The sequence below is a fragment of the Gekko japonicus genome, unplaced genomic scaffold (assembly GCF_001447785.1).
Source record: "Gekko japonicus isolate JY-2015 unplaced genomic scaffold, Gekko_japonicus_V1.1 scaffold1391, whole genome shotgun sequence".
Taxonomy (NCBI): domain Eukaryota; kingdom Metazoa; phylum Chordata; class Lepidosauria; order Squamata; family Gekkonidae; genus Gekko; species Gekko japonicus.
Window position 1 is genome coordinate 382,049 of NW_015168692.1, and position 11,121 is coordinate 393,169.

Below are 11,121 nucleotides of genomic sequence, written 5' to 3' on the forward strand. Positions count from 1 at the left end.
AATTAATTTCAGCCACTTTTCATACAAGCAACCTTTCCATTTCCATAAAAATGAAAGCTTCCCAGATGCTTCCCTCTCGTTTCTTCTACGGTGCTGAGAATAAGGTTGTGGCGCTCCCCACCATGTGTTGTGGGACTCCCACGGTTGCATTCCAGAGGCATGAGACGTCCTGTTGCACACCTACGGCCCTCGCCATAAATCATGCCTCCTGCATTCCCATCAGTTCAGGAAATCGCAGAGAATCACGGACTCCGTGCCACCCTGCAGTGCTGAGTGCTCTCCACCCAAGGAACAACCTTTTACGGAAAACCAGGAAACAAATGTTGACAGAAGTTGCTCCTGAGAATCCATTACAACATTTCTGTATTTGGATATCTAGAACAGATTAGATGGGGGGGGGGATGGAACATTCACGTTAGAAAAGTGAAATGTCAACCTGAGATAAGAATTAGAAATGCATCTTCTCTGCCCCTGCCCCCCCCAAATGTGCACCTATGTTTCCTATTAATCCAATTGGAATATATGTTGGAATAAGAAATGCATTTCATTTGATAACTTGACACTCCTCGATGAAGAGCTCCAGACTCTCCACCAGAACAAAAGCGGAAACAGTTTTTCCCCCCAAATAATCCCTACTTTAGTATCATCGCTATGCCCAAGCAGGCCCGCGCACTGTTGATGCTACAGAACAAAGAATCTGAGACTAATGGTGTGATAACACAGATAGATGGAGGCCTGATTGAGGAGACGAATGGTGGTCTGTTGTTAGAGGCATGAAAGTAGCAATGGGTGAACACTCCCATCCAGGGAACTGTTTCAGGCGGCATCTACATGGCAAGGATTCTTCATCTAGCTCTCGGTGCTGCCGCAAATGCAAAGGGATTCGCAACAGCAATGGAGCATCCGCATGGCAGTTCACATGAGAGGCCTCCCCAGTGGCACCTGTCCTTGTCTGCCACTACTTAGAGCAGCGGTGGGAGAATTATTATTATTTTTTAATTCAGTGTTGTGTGTGTGCCACTGTGTCATTTCCAGGGGAAAACTGGAAGCGATGAGAATAGCTCTAGGGATTGTCAGAAGCTCTATGGTAAAACATAGAGTTTCCGGAGATTCCTAGAGCTACCTGATGTCACTTCCAGGTTTCATTTCCAGCATTTCCTAGCGCTACTGTATGTCACTTATGGTTTCTCCCTGAAGTAGTGAGCAATGACTCACAAAAGCTCATACCCCTACCAGAAATTTTGTTAGTCTTTAAAGTGCTACTGGTCTCTTACTGGTTTCTCCCTGGAAGTGACATAGTGATGCACACAATGTCACACACACCACAGCTGGCAAACCAACCCTCCCCATTTCAGTTCAGTGCCACTCACTAACCCTACAGTTACCCACCCTCAGCAGGGACATTTAGCGTTCTCCTGGCTGACTTTTCTGTTATCTCTGACAGCAGACTTCCTGAGTTAATAATAAATATGTGGGAAAGCATCATGATCTTATCTCGAGAGACAGTGGTGTAGTGGTTAGGAGCGCGGACTCTAATCTGGGAGAACCGGGTTTGATTCCCCGCTCCTCCACATGCAGCTGCTGGATGATCTTGGGCAAGCCATAGTTCTGTCAGAGCTGTTCTCTCAAGGACAGTTCTCTCAGAGCTCTCTTAGCCCCCCCTACCTCACAGGGTGTCTGTTAGGGGGAGGGGAAGGGAAAAGAGATTGTAAACCGCTCTGAGACACCTTCAGGTAGTGAAGGACGGCACATAAATTATAAATCCAATATCTTCTTCTTCTTTATACCAAGAGCAGCTTTATAAGTCATGGCAGCTGGGACAACCCCAACTCCCACACAGACTACACACTAACACAACACAACACCCAGCAGAAAGTTTCTCTGTGTACAGACCAATATCTCTGGGATTAATTTTTCATCTTAATAACATGCTGAGCTGAGACTGTTAACAAGTTTAAATTTTGCTCCCAACAACAGTGGATTTTGCAAATCTTGCTCTAAAACTAGCCAACGGGCGGTGGCTCATCAAGGGGCCATGACTTTTGTCAATCCTGTCTGATGGTGGCACTGAAGTGGAATGTGAATCACACCAGCAGCGTCAAGGACTACCCAAAATATCAGCTTGGTGTATGTCAAAGAATCTGTTTTCCATACCACCGAGACCAAAATCCCCACTCTTGAGCCTACATTTTATATTTTCGTAATTTAGATCTCCATACAACGATGTCATTTTGTTAACCATTCTCCTGTATCTGTTTCAAGGGGGCAGTTTTATTGGTGTTTTTTTTTAAATTTGTGTTTTTGACGTCAGTGTTTCATACCATATATGGATTTCCCCCATTACCTGACATCTCGACATAAAGTCACAGCTCCTGGATGAAGCCATTATTCTGCTTCAGAGCAAAGATGCCCACAGGGGTTTGGGGAAACGTTCTTGCTCACTCTGAAAGAGGCACAAGCACCGTTCTTCTGGTGCAACATTGTCTTGTGCCTTAAGATCTGGGTGCTTGCAACTGAAAAACTAGATATTATGCTCCCATTGGAGGGTTTGAATGTCCCGCCAAGGTGGCTATTGGTTGGGGCTGGGGGATCCAGGATCCGAAGTTTCCATTGTTGTAGGATCCAAGCTCTGGCCTGTCTGCGGGCCCCTGGTGGCGGTCCACGTACATAACACCTTACACACCCAACTGTGACCCCAAATGGATGCTGTTAGAATTGCTAGGTTTCCCCTGGCCACTGGCAGGGGGTGGAGGGGTAGGGTTGCCAGATCCAGGCTGGGAAACTCCTGGAGATTTGGGGACAGAGCCTGGGGAGGACAAGGAACTCATTTGAGAGCCAGTTTGGTGTAGTGGTTAAGTGCGCGGACTCTAATCTGGGAGCACCGGGTTTGATTCCCCACTCCTCCACTTGCACCTGCTGATGTGACCTTGGCTCAGTCACAAGCTCTGGCACAGCTGTCCTTGAAAAAGAGCAGTTTGTGTCAGAGTTCTCTCAGCCCCACCCACCTCACAGGGTGTCTGTTGTGGGGAGGGGAAGGGAAAGGAGTTTGTAAGCCGCTCTGAGACTCCAAGTGAAGGGCGGGGTATAAATCCAATCTCTTCTTCTTCTTCTATATAATGCCTTAGAGTCCACTGTCCCAAGCATCCATTTTCTCCAGGGGAACGGATTTCTGTAGTCTGGAGATGAGCTGTAATTCCAGGGGATCCCCAGGTCCCACCTGTAGGCCGACATCTTTATTTGCAGCACAATTCTAAGTAGAGTTGCACCTTTCTAAGTCCATTGAAGGGTATAATGCTGTTCAGAACTGCAGTGTCAGGATCAGAGCAATCCCTGAAGGAGATCTTGTCCTCTCGAATGTTCTACCTGAGATGGTCAGGAAGCTCCTATCTTGATTAGGGTTTTGGGAAAAGATGTGAAAACTCGATCCTCTGTGGTGAGGCCAAAAGAACAAACAAAAGAATCAGCCCAGCTGCCAGCCCCAGCAATTGCATCCGTCTCTCTCTACCTCAGCTTCTCAAGCCTATATGAAAAGGCAACCGACCCAGAAAATCCTCTGCCTGCCTTCCACTATGCTAAGTTGGCTGAGAAGCAGAGGCAACAGAGTTGCCCAGATCAGGCGAGGGAACACAGAAGTCAAGGCACCTCCCTGGAACGGGCCACGTCAGCAAGAGGGAAAACACACAAACACACCCCCTCCAGCTCAGCCATGGATCTTCTCCGGAGTGCTGCCTCTCCAGAGAGCCCCCGGTTGGTCAAGGAGTCTGTGCAAAGCCTTTGACAACAGCCAAGAAGCCTGCAGGGCAGTCTGTGAAGAAGAGACACGTGGAAACCAGTGTTCCCTCTAAGCTGAGTTAGTGTGAGCTAGCTCAGTTTTTTAGCCTCCAGCTCACAGATTTTTGTCTTAGCTCAGGAAGGGCGGCTCCAGAGCAAACTAATTTATGCAGTAGCCAAATCGCTGGCTCACAGCTTTAATGCCAGTTGCTCACAAAGTTGAAGTTTTGCACACAAGACTCCACATCTTAGAGGGAACATTGGTGGAAACCCATTTCCCTGTTTGGGCCAGACCCCGGCAACTGAACAACAACAACAACGATCATAGGCCAGTATAGATTACAAAAATGCCTGCGATAACTAGGAATTAATATTTTTCTCAAATTCTGCTGAATTTCAGAATGTATCCTTTTCTTTTTCTGTTAAGCTTTTAAATGCAGCTCCACTAACTAAGGGTCCATAAGTTGCATATATAAGAACTTTGCACATTTCTTACTCTAGTATGGAAAAAGTTGCAAGCGACTTCCCCTCCCGCCTCCGCAACACTTTTGACAGACACATCACCAAACCAAATGCTAAATGAGTCATTAATCTTGCACCTCCCCACACGCGTCAAGAACGTATCTGCCTTTTTGTTTTAAAAATCCACCTTGTAGATGCATCTAATGTAATGAAAAACTGCTCCTAGGTAGCGGAGCGGCCCCCATCAGTACTGCCCATAGCTGGCTTCTGCTGCAAACACGGAGAATCAGTTTTTCAATGAGCATATCTTATACATTGAAGAAAAAGTGTCGGGCGTGTTTTGGAAGCCACATAGTGTTGCCATGTCTGGTTTGGGAAATGCCTGGAGATATGGGTGGAGCAGGGTTGCCAATCTCCAGGTGTTAACTGGAGGTCTCCTGGGATTACGACTGATCTCCAGGCAACTGGGATCGGTTCACCTGGAGAAAAGGGCCTCTTTGGAAGGTGGTCTCTATGGCATTGTACCCTGCTGAAGTCCCTCCCATGCTCAAACCCCACCCTCCTCAGCCCCCCCCCAAATCTCCAGGTATTTCCTGACCCAGAGCTGGACTAAGATGGAGCCTAGAGAGGGCGGGGTTTCAGGAGAGACCTCAATGGGGTACAATGCCATGGAATCCACCCTCCAAAGTAGCCATTTTCTATAGGGGATAAGTTGTGATTCTGGAAGATCTCCATACCCCACCCGGAGGCTGGCAACCCAAAGCCCCTCCGTCTGTCCAGGTCTGTGTGATTTAATGCTGCCTTGGGTAATTTACAAGCCGGGTGGAGTTTTTGACCTCATTTGTGATGGAACTTGCTCCTGACCCTGTTCTCGCTGGACAGGATCGTTAGAAGCAGTTTTTCCAATAGCTCTGGCATTCCCCACATTCTTCTTGTGCACATTGTTTCCTTCCTTTTGAAGGCCTTCTGAAGCATCACCTGACTGGCACGGGGAATGCTCCGTTGATGTAGATCATCTCAAGGCTGTTGGTTCAGTGGTGCGACTGCATATCTTGCAGAACATTGCTCAGCTACTTAATTTTGAGTGAAATGTTTGTGGTACCACTTAAAGGTGCCACTGGTCTCAAACTCTGGTCATTCCTTAGAGCAGTGTCTATCGGACCTGGTATGGAATGGTATGGTATTTGGATCCAGAATTTTTCAGAAATCCTGAAATTTTCCGGGTCCAATAGACCTGAATCGAAAAATGTCAGTAAAAAAAGTACCAGCCTGATCCTGGGGCTGGCTTGCCTTCTCCTGCAGCCCAGTTAAAACCGGGTAGCAGCTGATCTTGGGCTGGCCTTTGGTGTCTCTCACTCAAAAAACAGTCCCCCCCCCCGTGAGCAGGTAACCACGGATCAGTTCTCCGTTATACCCTATGGGGACTGATCTCCATAGGTTATAATGGAACTACCAGCAGCTATTCCCCTCCACTTTCTGATAGCCCTGACTATATGCCAATAAAGGTTGTGATGGCGATGATAGCCCTGAACTGTGGGGAGGGGCTCAAAACAGGGGGATCCCCTGCCCCCCAGCCAGGGATTTGCAACCCTACCGCAGTCACAAGGGCTTGCCAGATCCAGGTTGGGAAACTCCTGCCGATTTGGAAGTGGATTCTGGTGAGGGCGGAGTTTGGGTAGGGGAAGGGCTTCAACTGGGTTACAATGGCATAGACTCTACCCTCTGAAGCTGTCGTTTCCTCTAGGGAAATAGATCCCTGTAGTCTGGAGATCAGTTGTAACTCCAGATCTCCAGGCCCCACCTGGAGGCTGGCAGCCTTAAGTCACCCCCAGATTTACTTGGGAGGCACAGGAGCTAAGGTTGCCAGTCCCAGGTTGGGAAATTCTGAGAGATTTGGGAATGGAGCCAGGTTTGAGGAAGGGGAAGGAACTCAGTCATACAGTATAATGCCATACAGTCCCCCCTCCAAACCTACACCCTGGATGACCTTGGGCAAGCCGTAGTTTTCTTCTTCTACTACTACTACTACTACTACTACTACTACATGGTGCAGTGGTTAAGAGCAGCAGACTCTAATCCAGAGAACCTGGTTTGATTCTCCACTTGGGCTGGGCACATTCCTCTCAGAACTCTCTCAGCCCCACCGACTTCACAGGGTGCCTGTTGTGGGGAGAGTAAGGGAAGTTAATTGTAAGCTACTTCGAGACTCCTTAGGGTAGAGCAAAGCAGGGTATAAAAACCTTCTTTTCTTCTGTGTGGGGGGCAGTGTGCTGGCTCAGTAGGGGGAAAAACCTGGGAAAGTGCCTATACCTTCTTCTCCCTCAGTAACACAGAGTGCAGGAAACCTGTGAGAGAAGCAAGCACTCTGTTGCAGACAATACCACTCGGCATCCCAGAAGATAGGCACAAAAGTCTTTTGTGTCCAGATATCACAAGATCATCTATTATCGCCCAAGCCCCTTCCTCCCTGCGCACATGATTAGGAAGCTGAGGGAGTTCAAGTTCACTAAGAGGTTGGCATTGGCGCTTGAGTGAGCATGGAGTCTAGAACAAGCTGTACTGTTTATCATTCTAAGCAACAAGGTCAGATAAAATCTGCCACTCATGGAATTCCCTTGTGATTTGTTAGTTTTTTTTAAAAAAAGGTGCACCCCCCCACACACACACACTTTACACCTAATAGGTCTCTGTGTTTAAAAAAAAAAAATTACAACTTTTTACTAACAGAAGGAGGAGGAGGAGTTGGTTTTTATATCCCACTTTTCTCTACCTTAAGGAGTCTCAAAGTGAGACTATGACCAAGTTACAGCTGTACATACAATCTCCTTCCCTTCCTCTCTCCACAACAGACACCCTGTGAGGTAGGTGTGGCTGAGAGAGTTCTGACGGAACTGTGAGTAGCCCAAGGTCACCCATCTGGCTTCATGTGGAGGAGGAGGAGTGGGTAATCAAACTGCCTCTGCATAAAAGAGTCTGCTGCTCTTAACCACTATACAATGCTGGCTCTAAAAGACTCTTTAGCTGATGAACCATGTGCCTTTCAAGCAATTTATGAATTGCACAATTAAATTTAAAAATGTTTTTGGATTATCGATAAAAATGCCTTTTAAAAATACTGAGAGAAATGCTGGATTTTTTAAAGTTTCATAAACAAAGGGTGTCACGTGTTAGAAGGAAAAGCCATCCTTAGCATTTTTCTTCTTTGTTAATTAATGCCAAAATACATTCAGATTTTGAATTCCTAGGTTTACTGATTGCCTATTTCCCATATCTATTAAATTACCGATAGCCAATTAGCTAATAAAAAGCCTTACTTTTCTGTTCATCCATCAAAGTTGTTTAAAGGTTGTAAAGGTAAAGGTAAAGGTAAAGGTTCCCTTGCTCGAAAGGCAGTCGCATCCGACTCTAGGGTTGCGGTGCTCATCTCCGTTTCAAAGCCGAAGAGCCAGCCCTGTCTGAAGACGTTTCCGTGGTCATGTGGCCGTCATGACTAAACACCAAGGCGCACGGAACGCTGTTACCTTCCCACCGAAGTGGTACCTATTTATCTACTTGCAATTTCTTGCTTTCAAACTGCTAGGTTGGCAGGAGCTGGAACTAGAGACGGGAGCTCACTCCGTCATGCGGCACACTCAGGTCTCGAACTGCTGAACTACTGACCTTCCACAACCTGCAGTTCAACGTCTTAACCACTTGAGCCAGATAGGTTGTATCTATCTGTAAATTCAAGTTGACTTGTTTTATTTATAAAAAAACCTGTGCTGCTTTTCTCTCCAAAAGGACCCAAAGTACTTTACAGAAGTTTCCAAAACGACCAATTTAAACAATGTCATTTAAATAAATAAAACAAAGACACTCTGGACTGGATCCCCTAGGGCTGACTAGTGCAGGTGCCTGGAGAGTGGGGGTGGAACTTGAAGAGGGAAGCGTTTGTAGAGCTTAAAGGTGTCGCAGGGTATAATGTCCTAGGGAGTCCACCGTAGTCTAAATTCCGTTGTAAACTGCCCTGAGCCCTGCTCACAGGGAAGGGAAGTCCAAATAATAAACAAATAAAGATCAGTTGTAATTCTGGGAAATCTCCAGGAGCCATCTGGAAGTTGGCAATCCTAGTGGTTCTCTAGGGTCTCAGGTGAAGGACTTCCGCCACTCCTGCTACCTCGTCCTTTAAACTGGTAACTGCTGGGGCTTGAGAACCTGGGGTGTTCTGCATGCAAAGCCAATGTTCTCCCACTTGTTTTCAGCACAGGGGCCTTCCAGGGAAAATGCATCTTCTCCAAGGTTCTGTCTTGCTGTGCCAATCCTGCGTGGCCGTGCTAAAGCAGGTGAGAGAACCTTTGGCATTTGGCCAAAGGACGACCAGCCTCCTGGTGGTGGCTGGAGATCTCCTGGAATTTCAGCTGGTCTCCGGATGATACAGATCAGTTCCCCTGGAGAAAATGGCTGCTTTAGAGGGTGAACTCTATGGCAGTATACCCCACCGAAGTCCCTCCCCTCCCCAAAGCTTACCCTTCTGGCTCCACCCCCCCCAAAAAAAAAATCTACAGGAATTTCCCAGCCCAGAGCTGGCAGCCCAGAGCTGGCTACCCATATTGCAATTTCTCCAGCCTGTTCACATCCAGTTTGGTGTAGTGGTTAGGAGCGCGGACTCTAATCTGGGAGAACATGCCAGCTGCTGCTGGTGTGACCTTGGGCCAGTCACAAGTTTTTTCAGAGCCGGTCTTGAGAAAGCTCTCTCAGCCCCACCTGCCCCACAGGGTGTCTGTTGTGGGGAGGGGAAGGGAAAGGAGATTGTAAGCCGCTCTGAGACTCCTTCAGGTAGTGAAAGGCAGGATATAAATCCAATCTCCTTCTCCTCCTGCTCCTGCTCCTCCTCCTCCTCTTCTTCTTCTCCTATAGCCAGTTTTGAGTACCTGCAGGCAGAGGAGTAAACAAACTCAATCTCCATTAGTTAGATCTGAGTCCAGTAACACCTTAAAGACCAAGACTTCCAGGGAGTCAGATCTCCCTTCACCAGACTGATCCTTGACTAGACTCTGTGGGCTGGAGAGTTATTTAAAACTGACCTCCAGACTACGGAGATCAGTTCTCCTGGAGAAATGGGCAGCTTCAAAATGTGGCCTCTCTGGAATCACCTCCCTGCTGAGCTCCCCCTCCCCTCCCCGCCCCCCTCCCACGCTACTGCCACAAATCTCCAGAGACTTCCCAACCCAGAGCTGGCAACCTACCCTTGACCTTTTGACAGCTATGCATTCTTCTTCAAGTTGTGTTTTTTATGCCAGCATTTTTTTGGTTGGACAGTACAACATTCAGACAGTCGTACAGACAGGTCATTAACGTTTTCTCAGACAAGCAGTTTGACTGTCTAATGATGCCTTGGAGCGAATCCTGATCTCAAGGTTTACACTCATCCCTGGCTGTCGGCATTTGGAGTAGAGGGCTTCTGTGTTCAGCCTGTCCTGCCGCCGGGCCTCGGGACCTTTCACTACTGCACTGTGGGTCATCCCCTGTGGTTCAACCCACCATCCCCTTCATTCCCTGCCACCTGGCTGGCCTCTCTCAGAGAAACTGAGCTGGGGCAGAATAACCTTTGGCCTACCCCAGCTAGGTTTGATTGGCAGGACCTTATGGACCAGTGGCGGCACCTGTGGAACTCAATGGGTGAGGAGTGCAGCTAGAGCAGACCTTGGGAGATTGGGGTAGAGTAGGGTTGCTACCTCTGGGCTGGAGGGGGTAGGCAGGGTTTGGGTAGGGAACGGATCTCGTCAGGGTATAATACCAGACAGTTCACACTTCAGAGGAGCCATTTTCTCCAGGGGAACTGGTCTCTGTAGTCTGGAGATCAGTTGTAATTCCGGGAGATCCCCAGGCCCCACCTGGAGGCTGGAAAACTGCCAGATGGGTCGAACTGAGGCAGGGATTGGCAGGATTAGGATGGAGACCATAGCAACAGCAAGAAGAAGCTTGCTTTGCCAGTTTGGCCCCCGATACAAGGTGCCTTATTGTTTTTTGTTTTTTGTTTTTTTTACTCTTTGGACCAGTGAAATCCTGAGCCGTTGTCAGTCCCAGATCCTAACATAGCAGTCAGGGGCTACGGTCACACGCGCCAGTTGGAGCGGAGGGGAAGCGAGGCTATTACCTCCGGCGGGATTTCACACACAGTTGCAATATCGCACATCCCTTTGTAGCTGCGGGCGCAGCCCGTCACTGTGTGATCAGGGAGCGGTGGCACAGGGGATTTATCCTCTGGTTACAAGTAACATCTGAGCTGAACAGGACTGCTGTCAGTTCTAGCCCCGCGCTGGTGTGAGCTACCAGCCTTGTCCCCAGCTCGCCGTCCACCCAGCGGTTCGAAAGCTTCGGCGAGTAGATTAAATGGGTACCACTCCTTAGAGAGGGTGGGCACACCAAACCCCCCCCCATGGGGGAGGTGTTAGCCGGCGAACGGAAGGTTCGGCTTGCAAGATCGAAAGCCTAGAAGATCTCTTCGGCATCAAGAAGCCTGTAATGGGCCAGTCCGGCCAGGCGGTGGCAGTATGGAGCTGCAACCCAAAGAGTCCTGGAGAGGAAGCGCTGACGTCATCCAGCCAAGCTGAGTGGGAAAAATGCAGTCCGCAACTGAACAAATCCCCGTCGGCTGCAAAACGTGTGGGATCATGTCTGAGTTGCAACTGAACAAATCCCGTCGGCTGCAAAACGTGTGCTATGTAAAGATTATATGTGTTGTCCTCCTTTACCCCTATAAAGCATTGTTAGTCCCTTGTGAAATGAGTAACTGTAAATTGCTCAGAGCCAGCAGCTCTGCAAGGATTGAGCGATCAATAAATTGAAAGATTATTATTATTATTATTATTATTATTATTATTATTATTATTATTATTATTATTATTA